Source organism: Cetorhinus maximus, chromosome 7 (assembly GCF_964194155.1).
Source record: "Cetorhinus maximus chromosome 7, sCetMax3.hap1.1, whole genome shotgun sequence".
Lineage (NCBI taxonomy): Eukaryota > Metazoa > Chordata > Chondrichthyes > Lamniformes > Cetorhinidae > Cetorhinus > Cetorhinus maximus.
The window spans coordinates 113,674,206-113,698,956 of record NC_135885.1 but is presented as its reverse complement, the minus strand read 5'-3'; the positions used below and the strand labels follow the sequence as shown (position 1 = coordinate 113,698,956).

The following is a 24,751-nucleotide window of genomic DNA, read 5'->3' as shown; positions in this document are numbered from 1 at the left end:
TAAGGACAGATTTTCTATCATTGGGTTAGATATTGGACCTTGTTGTGCCCATTTTAGGAGTGTAAAATGAGTGCAACAAGACCCAATTTTGGGGCCCAACATCCAAGGCCTGAGAAATACCAGGCACAAAATTTGGTTGGGTCATTTTTCAAATGATCCTGGTTGCTACCTAAAACAGGCAGGTGGTAAGTCCCTTACACATGCCAAACCGCAAATGAGTGGCTTATCCTCTATTTTAGACCCCCTTGAGGAAATTGGTTTTTGAATGGGCTAGGAATTCATCCTGTTCAGCTCAGAACTCTTCAGGGGTTGTTCCAGGCTAAACAGCAATAGCCAATGCACAGTGACTTTTAAAAAAACAAATTAACTTATGGAATGTTCTTGTGGACCTAGGAGGAGTGCCTGACTTCACAGCTCTCCTGAGAGCCATTACCCACCTATGATGCTTTCTTCTCCCTATATCCTACCCCAGCCATCAGCCCTCACCCCCGTCCCCCCCAATCTGAGGACACTTCCAACAGGATGCAAAACTTGAGCCAGCAGAATGATGAGCCGCCTGTAGAGACGCAACAGGCACCAACAACCCACCAACAGTATTTATATGAGGCTCGAGACACTCTTTTGGGCAAGCTTCACGTGTCTCAGTTTGAGCATACACTGTGCTGCATCACCATCTTTCCTCTTGAAAGTAGCTGTCACAAGGAATGAAACTGTAGAGAATGAAACTGGACGGACCACCAGGCATCGACCTCGATATTGGAAGCGACAATGGAAAAGCCAGCACTGTCGATGCTGCAAAGTCCTCCTCACTAATACCTGAGGGCTTGTGCCAAAATTGGGAGAGCTGTCTCACAGACTAGTCAAGCAACAACCTGACATAGTCATCCTCACTGAATCATATCTTACAGATAATGTCCCAGACACCACCATCACCATCCTTGGGTATGTCCTGTCCCACCACAGGACAGACCCAGCAGAGGTGGCAGCACCGTGGTATATAGTCAGGAGGGAGTTGCCCAGGGAGTCCTCAACATTGACTCTGGCCCCCATGAAGTCAAATGGCATCAGGTCAAACGTGGGCAAGGAAAACTCCTGCTGATTACCACGTACCGTCACCCTCTGCTGATGAATCAGCGCTCCTCCATGTTAAACATGTAAGAGGCACTGACAGTGGCAAGGGCGCAGAATGTACTCTTGAGTGAAGGACTTCAATGTCCATTACCAAGAGTGGCTCAGTATCACCAGCATAGAATGAGCTGGCCGAATCCTAAAGGACATTGCTGCCAGACTGCAGCAGGAGGTGAGGGAAGCAACAAGAGGGGAAAACATACTTGACCTCATCCTCACCAACCAGCCTGCTGCAGATGCATCTGTCCATGACAGTGTCGGCAGGAGTGACTACCACACAGTCCTCAATGATGGAGGAGCCCAGCGCATCAATGCAAAAGATAAGGCTGAAGCATTCGCAACAATCTTCAGCCGTAAGTGTCAAGTAAGTGATCCACCTCGGCCTCCACCGGAGGTCCCCGGCATCACAGATGTCAGTCTTCAGACAATTTGATTCACTCCACGTGATATCAAGAAACGGCTGAAGGCACTGGATACTGCAAAGGCTATGGGTCCTGACAATATTCTGGCAATAGTATTGAAGACTTGTGCACCAGAACTTGCCGTGCCCCTAGCCAAGCTGATCCAGTACAGCTACAACACTGGCATCTACCCGACTATGTGGAAAATTGCCCAGGTATGTCCTGTACACGAAAAGTAGGACAAATCCAACCCGGACAATTACCGCCCCATCAATTTACTCTCAATCATCAGTAAAGTAATGGAAGGGGTCATCAACAGTGCTATCAAGCGACATTTGTTTAGCAATAACCTGCTCACTGATGCTCAGTTTGGGTTCTGCCAAGGCCACTCAGCTCCTGACCTCATTACAGCCTTGGTTCAAACATGGAGAAAAGAGCTGAACTCTGAAGGTGAGGTGAGAGTGACAGCTCTTGACATCAAGGCAGCATTTGACCGAGTGTGGTATCAAGGAGCCCCAGCAAAACTGAAGTCAGTGGGAATCAGGGGGAGAACCCTGCTGGTTGAAGTCATATATCTAGAACAAAGGAAATTGATGGTGATCAATCATCTCAGCTTCAGGACATCACCGCAGGAGTTCCTCAGGGCAGTGTCCTCAGCCCAACCATCTTCAGCTGCTTCATCAATGACCTTCCTTCCATCATAAGGTCAGAAGTGGGGATGTTTGCTGATGATTGCACAATGTTCAGCACCATTCGTGACTCCTCAGATACTGAAGCAGTCCATATCCAAATGCAGCAAGACCTGGACAATATCCAGGCTTGGGCTGACAAGTGGCAAGTAACATTTGTGCCACACAAGTGCCAGGCAATGACCATCTTCAACAAGAGAGAATCTAACCATTGCTCCTTGATGTTCAATGGCATTAACATCACTGAACCCCCCCACTAACAGCATCTTGGGAGTTACCATTGACCAGAAACTGAACTGGACTAGCCATATAAATACTGTGGCTTCAAGAGCAGGTCAGAGGCTAGGAATCCCGCACAGAGTAACTCACCACCTGACTTTCATTATATAACATTTCACATGAGGGGACATGTTTCATTACATTTTTATTTTTTTAATTATATTTTTTCATATAGCTTCATCGCCCTGAGGCTGCTCTCTGCCTCAGGGAGATTATGTAGCACGCGCTCATGCGCATGCGAGAAGGTTGCGCTCACCCTGCTCGCACTCCTTACCCCCGGCTGCACAGGCAGCGCTGAGCACTGCCACTCGCATTTCACGCTGGGTGGACCTTAATTGGCCCGCCAGCGTGAAATTGCCTTCCAGGCCTGATAGCAGGCAGTGGTGGGCTTCCTGCCCACCCCCTCCGAGTCCACCCACCAAGGGCAAAATTCTGCCCCTTGTTTTCTAAAGTACTCAATTGTGATTATTGTGTCTCTTGACTGATAGCCTCTGAAGCTCAGTGAACCAGCGGATGTCCTGGTGTGATTGTGAAAATACTGCATCATTCCTATGAGTTGGTAAATTGTTTGCCTTGCATCAATTATTCCTCTGATGAGGATCAAATATCTGGAAAATTGCCTCTTTCTTTCAAGTCTGAAGTATAAACAATTTTGTTTTCTGCTGTGGACATTCTAAGTTGTATGTGCCTATTAATATTATCTGAATGGGGTTTCCAAGTGAGACATCCTTTTGCATTAGTAGAGAGCATACACACCAGTAAAAATCATTTGACTATATTCCAGCCAAACTTGAAATTTAAGTCGACAAGACCTAAGCTCTGTGGCTTCCTATCTATCAGTTTACATGCCACTACAGGACAATAGCAATGATTATGTTTCTGGGTTGTCTAGGATTTGTTTTAGGCCTGTTAAAATGGAGGGAATTTTGACATTTTGAAATGAGGGCCTGAACTTGAATTTGAGGGTTGTTTCTTGACACCATTATTTTTGTCAATTTACATGTAAATGCAGCATAACTAATACATTTTTAAATCTAACTTTATCTTGTATAAAAGGAAGGACCAGATTTTACACTCCCTCTGCCGGTGCGTTTGAAGATGGGGAGTAGGGGGGAGGCAGGTAAAATTGAGCATGTGGCTTTCCCACCACCTATCCACCCACCCACCCCAGCCTCTACGAAATTTTATGGGCTGCTGTAGAGTTATCGGACCTGCGTTAGGTAATTGAAACCCTTAAGTTAAGGGCCTCATCCTGTCCCCTCGCTATTTTTCTGGCAGCATGGGGAAGCTTTAGTTGCGCAGTCTGGTGTCAGGTAAGTGGGGGAGGGAACTCCCTTTACAGGTCACCTGTGCTATAGGAGGCACCAACCCCTTCCCCTGCCGAGGGTCACACTTCCCACTTTACTCACCTCCCTGGCCTCTTAAACCTGGCCCCCCCACACCCCTTACGGGAGTCTGAGACTGGCCCCAGCAAAATCCCCCCTACTTACTTTGGTGTCTGGGTTCAATGACGATCACCACTGGGAACTGCTGTAGTCTCAGCAGCGGACATGCCTAGCAGTGCTGGGACCATACCTGAGATGAGAATTCCTGTCCCTGAGCCTGTTAAAGCCCAGTTGACTGTTCGATGACAGCAGGATGACCGTTCTTCCCATGGATGGGCTTTCCTCCAATGTTTTTAGCTGAGCAGAGTGGGGGGCAGGTGGTGGGGGGGCGTGCTCTGTACTCTGCAAAATCCAGCCACTTGTTTCAATTAATGTGCAATAGGTATTGGCAAAGAGGCACATGCTGAAAAAAACAAAAGAAGGAGATAATATCGCCAGCATTAATAAACTGTCTGCCATCTGTAGAAACTGGCAGGACAGCAGTTGTTTCCATTGGTAAAAAACATTAAATTCAGGGGCCTTACTATCTAATTACTGTAAGTTGCACCCTCTGTATTTTATGGGGAAAAGACAGGTGTCTTTGTTACTTTCTGAAAACATAAAGACCAGGATCTTTAGGTCAGCAAGCGGGGGGCGGGGCCCGCTTGCTTACGTGTAAAATGACGTCGGGCGGAACTCCCGACGTCCCCCCGTGTCAATTCAATTTTCAGGTTGGCGGGGGCACAGCCGAATCAGCTGTGCACCCGCCGACCTGTCAACGGCCTATTGAGGGCATTTAAAAAGTAATTGACATAATTAATGGACCTGCCCATCCAACCTTAAGGTTGGCGGGCAGGCCGGGAGCCCTGGCGGGCTTCAGAAAAAGCATAAAACCTCATCCACGGGCAGTATGAGGTTTCATGAGGGTTTTAAAAAATTTAATAAATGTTTGATTTAGAGTGATGGACATGTCCCAACTCATGTGACACTGTCACATGAGGGGACATGTCAGGGAAATTTTGTTTGTGCACTTTTACCATTTTTAAATTTGGCACCGATCTCCCTGAGGCAGCACTTAGCCTCAGGGAGATGAGTGCGCTCTTTCACACGCATGTGAAAGAGTGCACTCTCGGCTTAGGGAATCCCCGCACAGTTCCTCATTTAAGACACTTCTTAAAACCAACTCTGACCAAACTTTTGGTCATCTGCCCTAACTTCTCCCTATGTGGCTCAATGTCAAATGTTGCTTTTTAACAGCGCTATGAAGTGCCTTGGGATGTTTTATTATGTTAAAGGTGCTATATAACTACAAGTTGTTGCTGAGCTGAAAGATGCAGGAACAAGTCTAACTGGCAGGGCTGCCTTGAGTTGTCCTGTTCCAGCAAACTCTGGGTCAATAATAATTCCTAATTGCCCTCATATGTTCTCCTTCTAAATTTGGTGAAAGTTTACTCCCTCAGTTTTCAAAACAGCTGACTGATTACTTGTGCCTCTGCCTCTAGTTTTTGATCTCCCTGTGCACAACCTTGCTTAGTGCCTGTGACCACAGACCTATGAATTCAATGGGTGTTGTGTTTATTGCTGCTGAAAGGTTAATGAACTGCTTATTGCTTACACTCTGGAAAATATTATCATTTTAATTATCTTTGATTCAATGCCTGTTCTTAAGAAAATTGTTATGTGACTGCGCTTCATTTTAAAACACAACTCTGAAGTGTAACTGTTTTTCTCAAATCAGTTCTATGGAAAAGAGGTCAAAAATATTGAAGCGTGGCAGTCTGTAATTGTCAAAATTACCTGTGCCAAAACCCTAGGCAACAACTCAATGATATTGGCTTCTACTTAAAGGAGAGCACTGAAGTGATTACTTCTAGTGCATCAGCTCTACCAATATTCTGCCTTAATTACTAATGCATAACTTGGATTGTAAAGTAAATGTTAAATCATCCCTAGTGTTTTTATGGGACAATAATATTTGCAGGCAGGAGCTTGGCTGGTGAAATCATAGCAGCTTTCTGCATGGTTAACTTTATTTCATGGCTTTAGTTATATGCTTTAGTTATTTGACAGGAATGGGGGAAGACATTGAAGTATTTCTCAATGCCGCTTTTATGATGCAAGTCAAAAAAAAATTAAGACGACAAAGCAGAACTATGAAATTTAATTATCAGGGAAACATAAAAAAAAATAGTAAAATATTCTACAGGCACATAAATAAAAACAGGAGAGTTAGGATAGGAATGGGACTACTAAGGGATTGCCCGGATAAAATCAGAGACAGCATTGCAAATGGCAGAAATTTGAAATAATTGTTTACCTCAGAGTGATTACAAGGGAGGTGGTTTGGTTGGAAGATAAGACTACATTTAAGACTAGCTATATTTAAAATGAAATGATAAGAGACATCAAATAAATTAATCAAACTCAAAGAAGATGAAACCCCTGTTCCATAAGGACTGCGTCAATGTATTATAAAGGTAGCTAGGGAGGAGATAGCAGAAGCACTATTGCACACCTGTAATGTTTCGTTAGAAAAAAGCGTAGGGCTGGATTTTTGCTCTCGGGGCTGGGGCAGTGGCGGGGGGGTGATTGCTGGTGGGAGAAGTGGGGGAGTTGTTTATGGGTATGGGTGCGGGATAAAGTCAGGCCGGCCAATCCTGGGTGCAGATTGGAGGTGATCACAAGGCATGCCGAGTGCTGAGGTAAGATGTTTAAAAGGCACACCTCTGTTTTCTGGGACTTCGTCCCTGTTGTTTTGTTAAATATTGGGCCTTCATCCCTCACAACCTATCACTCCACCACCCACTCCACATGTCCCACCTACGCCAACTCATGGTCCCACAAGGATCAGTGCTGGAACCACTGTTGTTCACAATTTATGTTAATGTGTTAGACTTTGGAATCGAAAAACAATTTGTAAATTTCTGGATGAGATCAAACTGGGATGGATAGTCAACAATGAGGAGGGCTGCAACAAATTACAAGAACACATTCATAAACTTGCAGAATGGACAATTAATTAGCAAATGAATTTCAAGGTACATTTTCATAACTAAACAAAGAGGGTCATATGTTACTTGGAAAACAAGTATCTAAATGGGTTAGAGGAGCAAAGACATTAGGAGGTACAAATACTCAAATCATTAAAATTTGCAATGCATGTCAATATGGCCATGGTGAAGCCAAATTAAGCACTAAGATTTATTTTGAGGAGGAGAAAATTGAAAAGTAGAGAAATCGTGCTAAATTTCTAGCAAATCTTGATTAGACCACACTTGGAGTACTGTGTTTTCCTGGTTGACATACTATAAAAAGGATGTAGAGGCACTGGAAAGGTGAAAAAAAAATGTACAAGGATGATGCCGGGTGGGTGGTTATACTGAAAGGGAAAGGATAGACAGGCTGGCCCTCTTTTCTCTTGATGAGAAGTCTGAGTGGTTACCTAATAGAGATATTTTAAATTATGAAAGGAGAATAGACATTTGTGGGGAAGAGCAACACTAGAGGCCATCAATTAAGGAGTTCTCTATAACCAGAGAATGTGGAGTTTGCTGCCGCAGGGAATAATTGAGTTGAATAGTACATATGCATTTCATGTGAAGCCAGATACACACGAGGGAGGAGGGAATAGAGGGCAGAATTTTCTGCCTACCAGGTGGGCGGGCCCAACCCAATCTCTGGCAGGCGGGGAGACGATCCCCACCAGAGAAGTGGGCCCCGCCGCCATTTTAAGTGGGTGGGCCAATTAAGGCCCGCCCAGCGTGACACCTGGCGGGAAGCACGATGCGCTTCCTGTGCGGGTGGTGGGAGTTTCCCCAAATGCGAGAGTGCGCTCTTTCGCGCATGCGCACGAAAGAGCACACATTTCCCTGAGGCTAAGTGCTGCCTCAGGGAGATCGCTGACAGTTGTTCAAACAATAAAAATAGAAAAATAAAAAAATCCTTAACATGCCCCCCGTCATGTGACAATGTCACACGAGATGGGACATGTTAATAAATTTCACTACAGCTTTATTAAAGTTTTTTAAACCCTACATGAAACCTCATGCTGCTGCTGGATGAGGTTTCATGTTTTTTCAGAAGCCCGCCAGGACTCCTGGCCTGCCCGCCAACCTTAAGGTTGGACGGGCAGGGCCTTTAATTGTTTTGATTATCCTGTCAATGGCCTCAATAGGCCATTGACAGGTCGGCGGGCGCACAGCTGATTTGGCTGTGCCCCCACCTTCCTGAAAATTTAAATGGGGCAGGATGATGTCAGGGGTTCCCCCTGATGGCATCCTGCGTCATTTTGTATGTCGGTGAGCGGGCCCCGCCCCCGGCTCGCCGATGGCAAAATTCAGCCTAGAGCATTATGCTGTTAGATATAGGTGAGGAAGGCTGGGAGGTGGCCTGATTAGAGCCACTGGTTGGGCTGAATAGCCTGTTTCTTTGCTGCATTTTCTCTGTAATTCCATGCACTTCAGCAGTTTGGCAACTGTGGAAATAACAATCGTATTTATATGATTGTCACATCATCAGTCATTTTACTAGAGCTTTTTCCCCATTGGGACATCCTGTCCTATAATTAAAGGAGCGTACAGCAAATCTTCCACTCACATTCAGGTGTTGTTTACAGAGTTAAAGTAACAATCATATCCATGCAAAGCAGTTAGAGTGGTTGTTTTCATTCAAGTCAGGAAGCTAAAATTTACTGCAGTACCATATGACACTCTAGTCACAGAAATAGTATTTATGGCTGAGGCAATGCCGTAAATTTAATACTTAGTCCTGATTTAGCCTCAATTCAGGAAGCCAGCCAGTTGCTTCTGGAGAGAGGGAGTTCACAGAGTGAGTGAATTCAATATCTTTGCATGCAATATTTTGCATTGAAACAAAATAAAAATCAAATAAATACTAAATTTTTTCACTACAAAACCACTAATATTACAAACAGTGGAATCTGGTGAATGTTGATACAGTAAAGTCCCGTTCACGGGGGTTTTGTTTCTGCAAAATCACGCAAAGGATGAAATTGCGAATAGCGAACATACTTTATAATGGGAGTGAGTTAGATAGGTTCCAGCTATCACAAAGTTAGTTGCCTGCAATACATCTGAGCTTTGCTCTTCCAGATGTGGAAACCTCTCCAACTCTTTACCTATCTCTCCTGAGCAGTGACATCCCTCAAATTCACACTCCAAACGTAAAAGAAAAAGTCCTTGAATTCAGTCATCATGAACAAAAACTCCATCACCACAACATGCAATTAGAGTCTTAAGTTTACCCAGTATATAATTGTTCTGCAGTGTCAGCATGTTATTTAGCAGCTTGGCTTTGAGCTTATTCACACTTCATAAAGAAGCTCGATGCACTTTTAACCCTTTCACCCAAACAAATCTATGGCCAGAATTTTTCCCTCGTCGGGCGGGCTCGGCGGGAGCAGGCAGGGACGGTCGGGAAGCCAGCCGCCATCTGCTGGCAGGTCAATTAAGCTGAGCACTACCTGTGCAGGTGGGAGGAGGGAGAGCGGGCCTGGCGTGTATTCGCGCATGTGCGCGAAAGAGCGCTTCAGTCTCCCTGAGGCACAGAGCTGCCTCAGGAAGATTGAGGCGATTTTTTAATAAAATTAATAAAGATAGTAAAAAAATTTTTAAAACATGTCCCATCATGTGACTCTGCTGGGACATGTTTTTAATTCAAAAATAAGGTTTTTAGTTAATGTTTATCTGCTTTAGGAAACCTCGTCCTGCTTGTGGATGAGGTTTCCTAAAAAATGTAAAGGCCGCTTGGCCTTTTTGCCTGCCCACCAATAGTAAGGTTGGATGGGCAGTGTAAATTTGATTTTAATTAGCTTGTTAACGGCCTTAATAGACCTTTCAATTATCGGCGGGTGCACAGCCGATTCCGGCGCCCGCCCACCAAATGAAATATCGCATGGTGACGTTGGGACGCACGCCCAGCATCACCGCATGTTATATTACGCTCGGGTGTGTCGGATACGCGCCCGCACGCCGAATGTAAAATTCTGCCCTATGTTTCTGTTTCAACAAATTAAAACCTGGAAAGCATTAGTCTATGAAGTAGCTCACTAGCTGACTGCCTCAATCTATACAGTATTGTGTTTTCAAATTCAACCACTGACTATCCAGGAAGTCAAACCCTTACTTTTAGGCTTTTCCCCTCATTTTTAATCCCTTGAAGATAATAAACAGGCATTTTAAAATGAACCTCAATAGAAATATTTCTAACGTTTAAAAATATTTTGGGACCAATACTGTGGATGGGTGAAGATTTGGGCCACAATGCGCGATCGGGTGTATAAACCCTGCCACAGGGATAAACAAATTCGCGAAAGAAGAGGTCGTGAATGGTGGGAGTTTACTGTATATTTCTAAATGTGAGGAAGACCACGGCTGCAAAAGTTTGCTTATTATCACCTTGTTTTTCGTTGACCTCGGTGTATGTACACAATTCTGGTATGAGCCACTCCAGATGCCATTTTTGTGAGGGACTTTGTGGGCATCCAAAGTATGCTTTGATGACATCAATCAGCATGTGGTGCTGATTTGATGCCAGTGCTGTCATTTTGGAGCTCAGCACTCCAGCTAATGCCCTCTCTTAACCTTGCACAGCTGTCTTTGTGAAATTTATTAAAAGGATGCCCCCCACCATTAGTATTTAAAGAGATTACCAACAGCTTTCAGGTTAGTTGCTGATTGATTTCTACTTTTGCTGCAATTGTAGAAATATTTGGTGGTTTCTATACTTCTCTAAAGTTGCTGAAGCCTACAGGGAGCGCAAGTGTGGTGTGGCACATGCTGAAGAACTACTCACTGATTTCAAGGATTCTGCACAAACTGCTTGCTCCCAGATATGGGTGCAGTAGCATGCATTCCTCTTGGACTACAGCATGACAGGAAAAGGGACAAAGGGAACAGTTTTTCTACCTGAACCTCAGCAAGGGACAGGGGCTGGAAATTCAGTTACTGATGGGAGTTGGAAAGGCTATGGATGTGATTTGAAAATTGTATTCCCAGAAGGCAGTACTGCATCCCACTCCCTTCAAGGGAGGGGAACCTGCTTGCCTTCAATTAACAGCCCATTAAGCTCCATGAGGAGCTTGTTAACAGACTGGGGAGGGCAAGAAGATTTTCAATTTGTAAATTGCCACACCCAAACAGTCTGGGGCATGTTATACAGCTCCCAGGTTCAATGTGGGCAGAAGTTAAAGGTCTTTTTTTAAGATGAAGAATTTTGGGAGCTGGGGATCTTGCTCCCAGATCAGGCACTTTACCTTTCCTTTTGGTCATTTCAACCTTTTGTGTGCATTGAGGCTGTTGGCCCTTTGTGGTGATACCTCGTCTCCAAGCAGTTTGCAGGGTATCACAGCAGTCCAGTAATCTGTCCTCCAACAGATTACTGGGATTGCTGAGGTACCGCTCTGTAGGAATGGCAGTGATTCTCTGGAGCCCAAACTACTGTCCTCTCAGGATGACAGCAATCATCCTGGAAAGGATGGGCTTCAAGCTTTCTACCTAGCTCTGTGCCCAATTGATGCCAGGCTCCTCCATGCTGTTTGACAGTGACCACAGGCTTTCTGGCAGTCTTGCCAATGTACGAAGCATTTCATTCCACATACCTATCAGTGTACCTCTAGCACATAGAAGTACTCATCTGATTCTTCTGCAACAGTGCTCATATGTGACCTTGCCTTGCGGTGAGCTGGCACCTGCATTACCCTGTCTCTTGCTCAGGCTGCAGGTCACTCATGGCTGGTGTCTCACCGTGTGGAGTTCTCACCTCTGAGCTATTATCTAAATTATGCACAGTGTCAGTATTTGAATTGATGCTTGAGAGTGAGTGATGATGTTTCTTCTTCTTCACTGACTTCCCGCTCTTCCAACTCTTGTTTTTCCACCACCACCTGGGCAGGTTGTCCAGGGTATCTGAAAGAAGAAAGGCACAAGGTAGGGTTGCCGTGAATGGAGAGGGGAAAGCAATAGGTGCATGACTGCACCATCTGCAGCTTGTAAGTCAGATTGTGTGTTGAATGAGGGGAAGATCGGATATGGGAGGGAGGATTAGATGTGAGGATGCCACCATCTTTGATGATTTCAGTCCCTCTTCTGGCTACGAGCTAAGCAATGGCATACTAATAATGGTGAGCACCATCTCCTCCATTGGGGTAATAATGTAGCTGTGCCTGCCCTGCCCTATAGCTCCTGCTGCCTCAACTTATCTGCAACTTTCCTGTAAAAGAGGGGGAAGTGTGTCAGTGAATGTGGTGCAATAAATAGCTAACAGTATGCGCAAGCTGTGAGATGTGGGAATGCTAATTGTGTGAAGGTAGGGTGAAGTTATGTGTGTTTGGTTTGAATCATGATTAATAGAGCTTATTGGTAGATGAATGATAGGGGATATAGGGCATTAAACAGTATGTGATGATAGTGGTTCAGTTCTTAGCATATGCATTCACTAACCTTGACCACTTGCGTGAGGTCATTTAACCTTATTCAGCAATTGTATCCGGAACATTGGAATTTTACTCCTGAGCGCCACAGCCACTCTCCTTACAGAGCTTGTCTGGAGGACCACCTGCTCCCCTGTGGTTGGAGGATATCTGTCCTCCTCTCCCCACTTCCTCCATCAAGGTGTCCAGTATAGCTTGAGATAACTTGGAGCACACTCTCTCCCCATTTGTCCTAATTCACTCTTGTTCAGACTGTCTTGTAGAAGCTGTTCTAGCCACAATGCACTTCCCCTTTAAGAGGTGCAGGCTGCATTTAAGCAGTGTCGACTGGCTTTTAGTGGTACTATCCTTGCATAATTGCTGCGTGGAGCCACTGAACAGCACTTTTTTGTGCTGGATGCATGAAGCGATCTTGCAAATTTGTAGGCAGCACAGAGTTGACATGCCATCTGCATCAGAAACAGTGAGTGCCAGTTAATTGCATATCATGATCACTGTGCCAGTTTCCTTGGGCTATTGAATTTTGACCCCCTAACTTTCTTATGGAAGTAAAAAAAAATGAATTTTACAACCCTCCCTGTCATTCTTCCTATCACTTTGAAATGAACTGATTTTTTTCCTGATTGTTTTGTTTGTAGTGTCCCCATTTACATTATTGCTGTGTTTTAGCGACATTACAAAGAAGGAGCAAATGGTATGAAAACAGAATTTAGAGAAATGGAAATTACCAACAGTTCTAATGGTAGTAGCACTGGAAAATAAGAGTATATGGTTTTCCATTATTTCCAGCCTGAGACACTGGCTTGCTGGAGGTGGCAGGTCGAAGACAATTCATTCTTAAGCTCCCCCTTAGGACAGATAGCTCTAATAAAAGCAGTACAATCTGTTTTATTGGACAGACATTCCAAATCCATTAAAGTCAAACTCTTAGCCAGCCAACAGGATTGTTCAAATCATTAGCAAATTGAAATATAAAACAGGAACAGCTAATTTAGAAAGAACGTAACACCATTACCAAGCTTGTTAACACACACAGTTCTTGCATTTTAGCACAACTGATGGGCCAAGGCTGTGAAATCACCTTTTGCTTTCTTATAGATTTTTGTATCTCCCTTCCCTCTATTGTTTCTTTTTGATCAGAGCTTCAAATACCATTACTAAGACTGCCTACTTCAAACTCAATAAAATCACCTTTCTCTGACCCTGTCTCAATTTACCTGCTGCTGAACTCCTCATCCATGTTTTTGTTCCCTCCGGACTCCGCTATTGTCCCCATCACCCTCTGTAAGTTTAACCTCATGCAAAACTCTGCTGCCTGTGTGTTGCACCAAGGCCTGCAACTTGCAACTCTGCAACTTGCAACTCTGTGCTCGCTGATCTACATTGGCTCCCGGTCAAGCAATGCTTTGTTTTAAAATTATTATCCTTCAATTCAAATCCCTTCAAATCCATGGCCTCACCACTCCTGATCTCTGTAAAATTCTCCAGCCCTACAATTGTCGGAGATCTCTGCATTTCACCAATTTGGCCTCAATTTTCTCCTCCATTTGCAGCCCTGCCTTCAGCTGCCTGATCCCTAAGCTCTGGGATGCCCTTTCTCTACTTCTTTGCTTCTCTACACCTCTCTTCTCATTTAAGGCACTCCTTAAAACTTACCTATTTGGCCAAACTTTTGATCATCTGTCCTAAAACACCTTTATGTGGCTCAGCATCAAGTTGTGCCTGATAATGCTCCTGTGAAGGACCTTGGGGTAACCTATGACTTTAAAAGTACTCTACAAATACTAGGTTTGTTATTATTTTCCTCCATTATTTTCATTATTTCCGCATTCCAATCATTTAAAAGAAATATAGTTAATCTGGAAGCTTTATTTATCATTGTCTAAAATATTCAAAGTGTTGGTATTCATGGCGATGATGGATAGTTTTGCCATCCAATGGCAAGGATTGTCTTTGTCTACTCCATAAAATTTTCCACCTCTACCTTGCCTCATCCTAACTGCTGCTAAAACCCTCATCCATTTTTTGGTCACTTCTAAACTTGACTATTTCAGTGCTTTCCTGGCTGACTTCACATCCTCCACCTCAATAAACTTCAGCTCACCTACCCTCCTGTACTTGCTGACCTACATTAGCTTCTAGCCCACCCATACCTCTAATTTAAAATGTGCATCCTTGCCTTTTTAAATCACTTCACAGTCTCAGCCCCAGCTATATTTGTAACTGCCTCTAGCTCTAAAACCCCTTACCCCAAATTCTCCGTTCCTTTTACTCTGGCTTTTTGTTATCCATTCCATTCTTTACCTCACTAGGCTCCATACACTCGAATCTGGGATTCTCTCCTTAAACCGCTCTGCCTCTCCACTTCCTTTTTGCCCTTTAAAACACTGCTTAAACACTACGCTTTAAGAAGTTTTTGGTCACCCCTCCTACACTATCCTTTGGATAGATGTCCACCTTTTTTTTCTGATTATGCTTCTGGGAAGTGTGGGATGCTTTTCTACATTAAAGGCACTATATAAATGCAAATATTTTTTGCTGCATGATCTGATTTCAACACTTTTATACAGCACAGGATACAATGCAGAATTACTGACAGCCAATAGGCAAATGCCATTTGGCATTAAAAGGGGACAATATAACAACAACACATGTCTTTGCACAACCTATTTGTGTGCATCAGACATTTATTGAGCAAATTAATTTGTATTTCGGCTCACTGAAGGTAACTCTGAGACTGTATAGATACATAGGATGTTACTGCATTTGACTGACTAATTTTTTAAATAGCAGTATTGTTTTTATCTTTCAGATTTTGCTATTTGTGAGGGGATTTTTTCCAGCTGTCAATCACAAAGATTTCTAAACAAAGCTATTATATTTCAAAAGTAATTGTGTGAAATACTTTGAGACGTATTGGAGAGATAAGGCAATATAAGTCTCCCTGTGTTTTTTCTTGCTGCCTGTCTGTCTGCCTACCTGCAGATAACACCAGTCTCTAGACAGTGGTTAACTTCCTATCTGAAGACAAATGAGAACTAAACATTGCAATGATATAAATATAATATTGGGCTGTGTGTATTTTGAGACCTGAGGAGACATTGTAAATAACTGTTGAGAAAGATTGATCATGATGATGCCTATCATACTCTTCTATAAGGAAACAAAACACAAATTGAAAACATTATCAGGTTGAAATGCTACTGTGCCCTGCTTTTTTTAAATCATACTGGTTCATGCTATTGTGTCACATTCCTGTGTGTATTTCAACAGTTGCTTAACCATTTCCAATAAATGGGTCAATGACTTTGTTCAACAGTTCACATTGGAATTTGAGGTGCTAACCAACATGCTAAAATGGTGCAGAAAGAGAGCAGTCTTTCAGTTTCTTAGCTAGTTAATTATGCCTGAGCTACGTAAACTGAATCATATGGATTCATACGAATAGAAAAAATTGCTGAAAAAAAACAGGCTGAGGAGTGATCATCCTCAAGTCCTATTAAGAGGCAGTGATATCATTGCTCTGAACTGACCCCGAGGTGGAACTTTGTATCATGTTTGACAAGCTGGAGATAAAACCAGTGTCCTGCTTCTGAATTCAGCACAGTCCAAGGCCATTAAGACCGATGGAGTGAATAAAATGATCAAATAAAGTCCACAGTAACAGAAGAGTTTCCAGCACTTAAATGAAGGGCTGAATTTTTGAAGGCACTGGATTCCCTGCCATCCCCAGCAAAAAAGGCAAAAGCCCCAGCGGGGGTGGCCCGCTGACGGAAACACCAGCTGCCCCATAGGCCGTAAATAGATTGGAGGCAGAATTTCTGCCCCACAGGAACAGGGAGCCCTGCCTCAGAGAGCTTCCTTCCAGTCGAAGGCCAAAAGCTCTCTGGTAATTTGGAACAGAGATGTGCGGCTTATGATTAGAATTTGGCTCAGTGTTTGGGGGGTCTCACTGGGTGCCAAGCTGATAGGCCCCGGCAAGGGTAGTGAGGAGCTGGTGTTTGAAAGGCCAATGGGTGGAGGGAAACCTGGGTGTTAAAATCTTGGGGTGTTCTTCAATGGGTCCAGGGAGTCAGTTAAGGAGGGAACACCCCTGTCCACCACCAGCCCCCACGCAGAAACCAGCCAGATTGGCCGCTTGTTGTGGGCCTCTCCCCACGCTGGTTAAATCCTAGTGGCAGTAGGTTGAGGCCCTTAAGTGAGAATTAGTTGCCCACTTAAGGCCCTCAGTTGGCCCTATGATGGGCGAGCCACCTGATGCCACTCCCACCACTGGTATAAATGCGGTTTGGCTTAGATGGGCAGGTTGGTGCCGGGCAGGCCACCTGCTGGATTTAATGAGCGTCCTGCTTCAAACCTGTTGGTGGGGAGTACAAAATCCAGCCCCATGTATCCACATTTTTGCCAAGAGCATGAGAGCTGTCCCAACTGCACCTCATAATATGACAACAATCTGGAAATTCTTATAATGATCTTGATGTTTGTCCCAATCACTTGCTCTTGACTCTGTATCATTGTGGCCCCACCTGTGGTGGGATAGGGTATACCTAGGGATGGCGATAGTGGGCCCTGAGATGTTTAATAATAGCTATACTTCTGTGAAGCGTTTTTCAACAACAATAAGAACAACAGCAACGACTTAGATTTATATAGTGTCACAGACAGAATTTATGTCTTTACTGCCCATGATCAGTATGTTTTTTTGTAAGAAGGGTGTGTTTTCCTTGCCTCAGAGTGAGTAACTCCATTAAATAATTCCAGCAGCAAGCTTTTTGTGAGTATTAAAATAAATAAGGTTATCTTTTATTACATACTTACCCTGAAGTTAAAGCAATGTTTCCCTCACTCGTCTCACACACACACACACACAAATTAGATACAAATGAAGATAATATACTATTACAGCTTGTAATTATCTTGGTCTCTTTTGTGGCAGGCCCGTAGTTTCTTGGGTGAAATTGATGCTTTAAATTTGAAGTGAAGGTATGGTATAGCCAAGGATTCTTAGCAGGCTGTGAGGTTTCTTGTAGTTGAATTCCCAGGAGGTTAGTTCTCAGGCGAACCCAAAGTTGGAACAGATTGGGGGAGTCCTTCTCTTGGGATTCCTTGTTTATTGCTTCCAGCCACCCCTCACATTTTACCTCTTAACCCCACTGAAAACATGCCCAGAGTGTCAGGTCAGGTGGAATTCTATAGTCCTTTTATGTTGATTCATCCTTAAACAAAGGGTTGTGTGAATTCCGTGGATCGCTGTGAACGTCCATATTTGATTAAGTATTCACTTGAGACTTAGGTCTGTCTGAAGCTCAAATGCCAAAGTCACATGATTTGCAGTGGCCATTTTAATAGTCTGTTCAGTTTTAAAATATAAAAGTATTGACTGAAAGTTCATAACATACTGGGACATGTTAATTACACCTGAAACTTAATGAATCGTCCCGAGGTGGTTCACAAGGGCATTATCGGCCAAGTATGACAATGAGGCATAAAAGGTGATATTAAGTCTGATGATCAAAAGCTTCGTCAAAAAAGTAGGTTTTAAGGAGTATCTTAAAGGAGGAGAGAGAGGTAGAGAGAGAAAGAATGAGAGTTATAGGCAGGAAATTCCAGAGCTTGGGGCCTAGACAGCTGAAGATACAACCACCAATGGTGGAACAGTTATCATTGGGAATGCACAAGAGGCCAGAATTAGAGGAGCGCAGATATCTTGGATGGTTGTGGGCTGGAGGAAATTGCAGAGATAGGGAGGAGTATGAGGCCATGGAGGGATTTGAAAACAAGGATGAGAATTTTAAAGTCAAAACATTGCTTGACTGGGAGCCAATGTACTGTAGCTCAGTTAGCTCAGTGATGATAGGAGAACAAGTTTTGTGTGAGTTAAGGCACAGGCAGCAGAATTTTGGATGATCTCAAGTTAACAGAGGGTTGAATGTGGGAGACCAGCCAAGAGTGCATTAAAATAGTGAGATAGTGGAGTCTAGAGATGATAAAGGCATGGATTAGGGTTTCTTTAGTAGAGAAACTGAGGAAATTTCTGTTCATCCAGCACTGGATGTTGGATAAGCAGTCTGTTAATTTAGCAGTGCTGGAGGAGTTGAGAGAGGTGGTGGTGAGGCAGGGCTGGGAGTCATCGGTACATGTGAAAACTAATGGTGTACTTTCGGATGATGTCGCTGAGGGGCAGCCTGTAGATGAGAAATAGGAGGGAGCCATGGATAGATCCTTGAGGGTCACCAGAGGTAATAGTCCTACTTTAAAGACACTCTACAGGTACAAGTTGTTGTTGAGGATCTAGCATTCCAGCTCCGCACATAACTGCTCCTTCAAGGAACAGAGTTTATCACGTGTTCTAACATTCAAAAGCAGCATTAGTTGTCACTTGCTTAACCTAGTTTTCAAAACATTAATTTGCCAGGAGAAGACTCTGAGGCCATTTTTGGCACCCCAACAGAAATTTTCTAGGAGTTTTGGTTCTCTTAGTAACCACAAGGATTAGTTTTTTGAAAGATCTGCTGTTGTCCTTTCTTTATCATGGTTGTTTTGCTACTTGACATATGCTAAGAAAAATTTCAAGTGTTAAGCAGCAATATCAAGGCATAAGGGACTGCTTTGCTTCTCTTACCAATCTGCATTGCCACAATCTCATATCCTTTAGGACTTGACCAGCCCAGTCAGTGGTGATACTACTGAGCTACTCTTGCTGACAGACTTGAACGATCCCCACTCTGTGTATATTCTGTGTCCTTGTTACCTTGGTGCTTTCTCCAAGTGGTGTTGAGCATGAAGAAGAACTGAATCATTAGCTGAGGGGGGTGCCAGATGATATTCAGCAGGATGTTTCCTTGCCCATGTTTGACTTGAAGCCATTAGAATTCATTTAGTCCAGAGTCAATAATGAGGACTCCTAGCCACTCTCAGTCGACTATATACCACCGTGACCCCTTGTGGTGGGACAAGAATGGTGATATGAGGGAAGTTGAGTGATATGTATAATTTTGTATGATTATGTCAACTTTAGAACTGGTCCCCAGATGTTAGTGAGGAAAGTCAACTGGGCTCAGTGTGCCTTCAATGTCTAGGTTGTCATCAAGTGCTCCATCTGATTTATTAATCTTTGTAATGATTTGATTCAATTGTGTGACTTGTTGGTCAACTGCATTATGTAGGACACATATAAACCAGACCATGTAAGAGTGACAGGTTTCCTTCTCTCAAGGACATTAGTGAACCTTTGGGTTTTGAAGACAGTTCTGCTTTTTATTCCAGATTATTTTTTTAAACAGAATTTAAACTGTAATGATTTGATTTGAACTCATCTTCTCTATGTTATTAGTCCAGGCCTCTGGATTACTAATCCTGTAACCACTACTGTACCGGTGTCATCATATCCAAATTGTCATGATATCAGCTAGAAGGAATGCTTTTTTCAAAACGTCTTTTGAGTGTTAGTGCAGGATGGGGAAATTAATGTTTTATTGACTAACCTAGGAACAGGAGCAAACCATACAGTCCCTCGATCCTGTTCCACCATTCATTTAGGTCATAGGCTTACCTGTATGTTAACTCCATCTATCTGCCTGGGCTTCATATCTCTTAATACCCTAGCCTAACAAAGACTATCAATCTCATTTTTGAAATGTTCAGTTGAGCTCCAGCCTCAACAGATTTTTGGTTGAGAGAGTTCCAATTTTCCATCACTTATTGTGTGACGGAGAGCTTCCTGACATCTCCTGAATGGCCTTGCTCTAATTTTAAGGTATGTCCTCTTGTTCTGAAACCTCCCGCCAGAGGGACTAGCTCTGCTCTATATACCGTATCTATTCTTTTAATCAGTTTCAACACCTCAATTAGATAAATCCTCTGTAAATAAGGGAATATATAAGCTTAGTCCATGCAACTTGTCCTCATAATTGTCCTCATAATTTAACCCTTTTAGCCACAGTAGTTGAACCTGTGCTGCACTCCACTATGGCCAATGTATCCTTCCTGAGATATGTAGTGCCCAGAACTAAATGCGATACTCCAGATGGTGTTTGGCCAGAAGTTTTAATATTCAAAGATTTTCTTTCTAAACTTAAAAAAATGAATTGTTTTTAGTTTGTTTTGCAATGCTTGCTGAGATACTTACCATTGCATAGTTAATTCAAATTGTAAATTAAGATACAGCTCTCAATGTAGCAGACTTTCAGTTTGTAGCTTGGCAGTTACATTACAGCTTGCTTCAGCATTTTGTGTTGTCCACGTTGGAAATGAAACCATTTATTTTTCTTGTCTTTGTTGACTGTATCTTGTGCTGTTTCATCAGGTAAGGTACTGAAAGCATAAAGTGCATTGTAAACAGGCTACCAAATAAAGAGACATGTTATATAACAGACCATTGTCACTGGGCACCACCCTGCTCCACTCACTGGAGATGATTTTGGAGAAAGGGTGAAAATCAATGCTAAATGGGAGCTGTGCTAATGAGACGCGCCTGTTTAAAAGTCTGGTTTTAGCATGCGATTTTGAGCCTATTGATTTACTATCATTTGAACTTGCCAGGTGGTGCTTAATCAGACACCTGCAGATTTAGTATTCAAATGTTGATGAACGTTGCATGCATTCAATTCTGCTAAAGGTGTGACAACGGTAGGCCTGAATCTATATTGTCAGAAATGGCATTCAGTGACTGAGATGATATTGACAACCGAATTATTTTGAGCCAACTGTTCCATTTGGTAAAGCTACATTCTTTTCTCCTTCTGTCTCAAGACACAGTTCAAGATCCTCCATGTGTCATTCTTTAAGGATTATTCCAAATGTATTATTAATAAAGGACCCTCTTGTGTTTTCCAGTACATTTACTTTCCTCTTTTAAAATATTCACTGGGAAAATGTTATTGAATATTGTCTCTTTAGATATTAAGTAATTAAAATTTACTTGTACTGTGCAGAGATAAAATTAATAATTCTACCACAGTTTAAAGTGAAATGAAACCTCTCCAAATCCAAAAGATTTAACCTTTTGTAGCTCTCACTGTAATGTGAATTTAATGTTCGAATATATACTATTACATCTCAGATTATTTTTTAACCATGTTTTGATTAAATATTAAAGACTCTTGGAATTTCAATAACTCAAATCAGCCCAGTATTCCTAGACTAAGTAGGAAAAGCATCCAGAGCTTCAAACATCTGATTCATAATGGTGGACTATGTGCTGAGCGGTTTGTTATTAAAACTGTCACTGATTAATGAACAAGAGGAGGTCTTGTAGCACGTGGTAGTGTCCCTACCTCTGAGGCATAAGCTCTGGCTTCAAGTCCCACATCAGGACTTGATTGTCACGCAAGGTGTATTCATAATGTGGCCAAACAGGTTGATCATCAACCTGTATCAAGAAGCCCAATGGCAGGTGTGAAGAGTGGGATAGTTTCCTAGTTAGCCATACTGCACGATGGAAAACCGCTGCAGTACTTTTCCAAGCATAATCATGGATCAGTCCAATGGAAGTGCATTGTCTCTTCGGGAATGGTACCTGAAAGACGAGAAGGAACCTGTTGTGGACTCTACCAGCCAGATACTCTTTGCCTGATTTGAAAATTGTGGTGCACTAAAATCTGCATAAATATTTAACTTTTTATAACTATTTAATCATTACCATTGTGTTACTTGTTAGTAGTGATCTGCCTAAGGGCAGGTTCTATGCTCATTTAGCTACACCGCATGGCCCACTGCTTTTCTCTTCAGTCGCTCATAGGAGCCTCCCACTTTCAATTTCAATGAGCAATATGACTTGGGAAAGATGAGGCGGTTTCCCATTACCTTCCTCATGTGTGCTTAATGGAAGCACAAGTCTCCTTCCCAAAGGATCCCGTAAGTAGTTGTTGTCCCTTGAGAGTTCTAGCTCTTCTGCCATCACCATCGAAAGTTCACTTGTTCTACTGTTGGCCATGGCTGGTAACCCTGAGCATGGGACAGCTCCCAAAAAGGCAGGGATGACCACCCCTGAAGTCTCAAAAGGCCCTGCTACCCACATCGTGGGCAGAATTTTGCCCTCGGATGGTGTGCGGGCCCCACCGGCTTGGCATCAGGCAGCCAGCCGACCCCCGCCACTGAAACGGGGCCCACTGCCATTTTAAGTGGGCGAACCAATTAAGGCCCACCCAGCGGTATTCCCAACGGGAAGCGCTATGCGCTTCCTGTGCGGGGGTGGGGGAGGGAATCCCCGTCTGTCAAAGTGCGCTCTTTCATGCATGCGTGCGAAAGAGTGCACTTCTCCCTGAGACAAAGTCCTTTCTCAGGGAGAATAGTGACATTGGAAAAAAACTTTAAAAATAGAAACAATTAAAAATTATTAACATGTCCCCCTCATGTGACAATGCCACACGAGATGGGACATGTTAATAAAGAACACATAAACTTTATTAATTTTTTACAAAACGGACATGAAAGTTTCATGAATAATCTGGAGCCCGCTGGGGCTCCTGGCCTGCCCGCCAGCCTGAAGGTTGGACAGGCAGGGTCTTTAATTACTTTAATTAGCCTGTCAATGGCCTCAATTGGCCATTGACAGGTTGGCGGGCGGACAGCTGATTTCGCTGTCCACCCGCCTTCCTAAAAATTTAAATGGACCAGGACGATGTCGGGGATTCTTCCCGACGTTATCCTGCGTCATTTTCCCCTCGGCGAGTGGGCCCCGCCCCCAAATCGCCGACGGGAAAATCCTGGCCCGTGTTACTATTTTTAATTAAATATACACTCAGAGTTCACATGGTGAGGGAATTATATTATGTGCTTCTTGACGTTGGCTGTGCAGACCAGATAAATAGGTATAAAATGGGTATCTTATGTATGTTCTATTTACAACCTATAGGCTGGGGGAAAATGTGACATTCAGTTTTAATCAATCACAACTCAGAGGCACTTCTTTGTGTTTCTTCAGTTTTGATGATAACACTGCTAATTATGCGATTTTAAAAAAATTAAAAACCAAATTCCAATTATTCACCACCATGAAAACCAGGCTAACTGACAGATTCACGTGATATGGTGTGCAGTGATGTTATCATGAAAAAGAAATAGTTTACAATAGGCCTAAATCTGTCGAGATTTCGCACATTACATGCTGATATAGAAAGTAAACTAGGATTTGAAAAACATATCAGCGAGATTTACTTTGTAGGACGAGCAGTATAGGCTATAGTTTAAGTTTGTTTTCACTGCTGACCATAACCCTGAGTCATAACTGCTGTGACATGAATGATGAAATAAACAAAATAAATCTCGCTGATATGATTTTCAAATTCTAATTTACTTTCTATATGAGCATGTAATGTGCGAAAACTCTACAGATTCAAGCCTATTGTAAACGATTCCTTTATCATGATAACATCACTGCACATCATATGACGTAAATCTGTCCATTAGCCTAGTTTTCATGAATGATGAAAGGTTCTGAAGTTTAGTATGGTGATACGGCTATGGTAGTTCTCAGGGCTATCCTTTAGGCCTGCTGGTAATCTGATGAAATGTAATCATTCAACACGAGACCCAGAAGTCATTTGAAAAGCTGTCGGTTCTGTTGTGATGTGTCTGCTGAAGAAGGATTACCTTTGCCCCAGGGTATTTTGTATTACATCAGTATTGTGCAGAGATATTCCACATAGTCCTTTTTGGGGGAGGGTGGGGGGGTGGGGGAGGTGGGGTGTGTGTGGGATGACCTGGGCAACTAGCTTTGTTTAGCAATCTCAGTACCCATTCTGTGTCTAATCCAACACCCAGTAGCTAGAGCTTTCACCATTTTATTTGGCAGGTTATTTTTAGCTATATTCTGAAGCAGGTTTCTGAATCCTGAGCAATTTGTGGGCCACTTTTTCTTTCATATCTCACGTAAACAGACTGCATGCAGACAGCCCTGATTGAATGTTTCGACAAAATAAAATTTTATTACTGTTCTTCTGCCCTTGTCTAGTGGTTTGATGCCTCGAGACAGTATAATGATTTCCCTACGTGCAGTTGTTCTCGAAGTTTGACAGAAACAATCAAGAATTTATTTCACTCCTCCTGACAAATCTGAAGCAAAAAAGATGGCAGAACTGTATTACTATTCATTTCAATGCAGTTTATTTCACAGGGAAGCTACATGGAGCATGTTGGAGTATCACAGCCTCACCATTAAATCTCTCCATTCCTGTTGAATGTTACATTTGTTTTAGAGCATGCTAACTGTCCTAACTCTTTTTGGAAATGACTGTGGTTTGATGATTGAATGGAATAAACCCAAGTCAAAGGTCTGAAATCAACAGCGTTGTGTTTACTTATTTTGGTCTCCAGTGCAGAAGGCTAGAAACCTTCACAATGAGACAACACTGTTATCATTCTGTCGAAAGCTAACCTTAGTGTTACCGTATTTGTGGAGAAACTGGGTTTGGAGAGAACTGTTTCACACAGCAACTTTAA

The 24,751-nt window shown here is 43.0% G+C and overlaps 1 protein-coding gene and 1 long non-coding RNA gene across 2 annotated transcripts in view; both read left to right on the top strand.

Annotated features, from left to right (window-relative positions):
• The window catches only part of LOC144682985 (glypican-6-like), a 1,097,394-nt gene that overhangs the window by 80,964 nt on the left and 991,679 nt on the right, over positions 1-24,751 (top strand). The gene's annotated exons all lie outside the window — the stretch shown is intronic.
• Positions 10,512-24,417, top strand: LOC144682502 (uncharacterized). Its single transcript, XR_013577058.1, has 3 exons — positions 10,512-10,544; positions 11,773-11,807; positions 24,264-24,417. It is a non-coding gene; the product is annotated as an uncharacterized LOC144682502 (long non-coding RNA).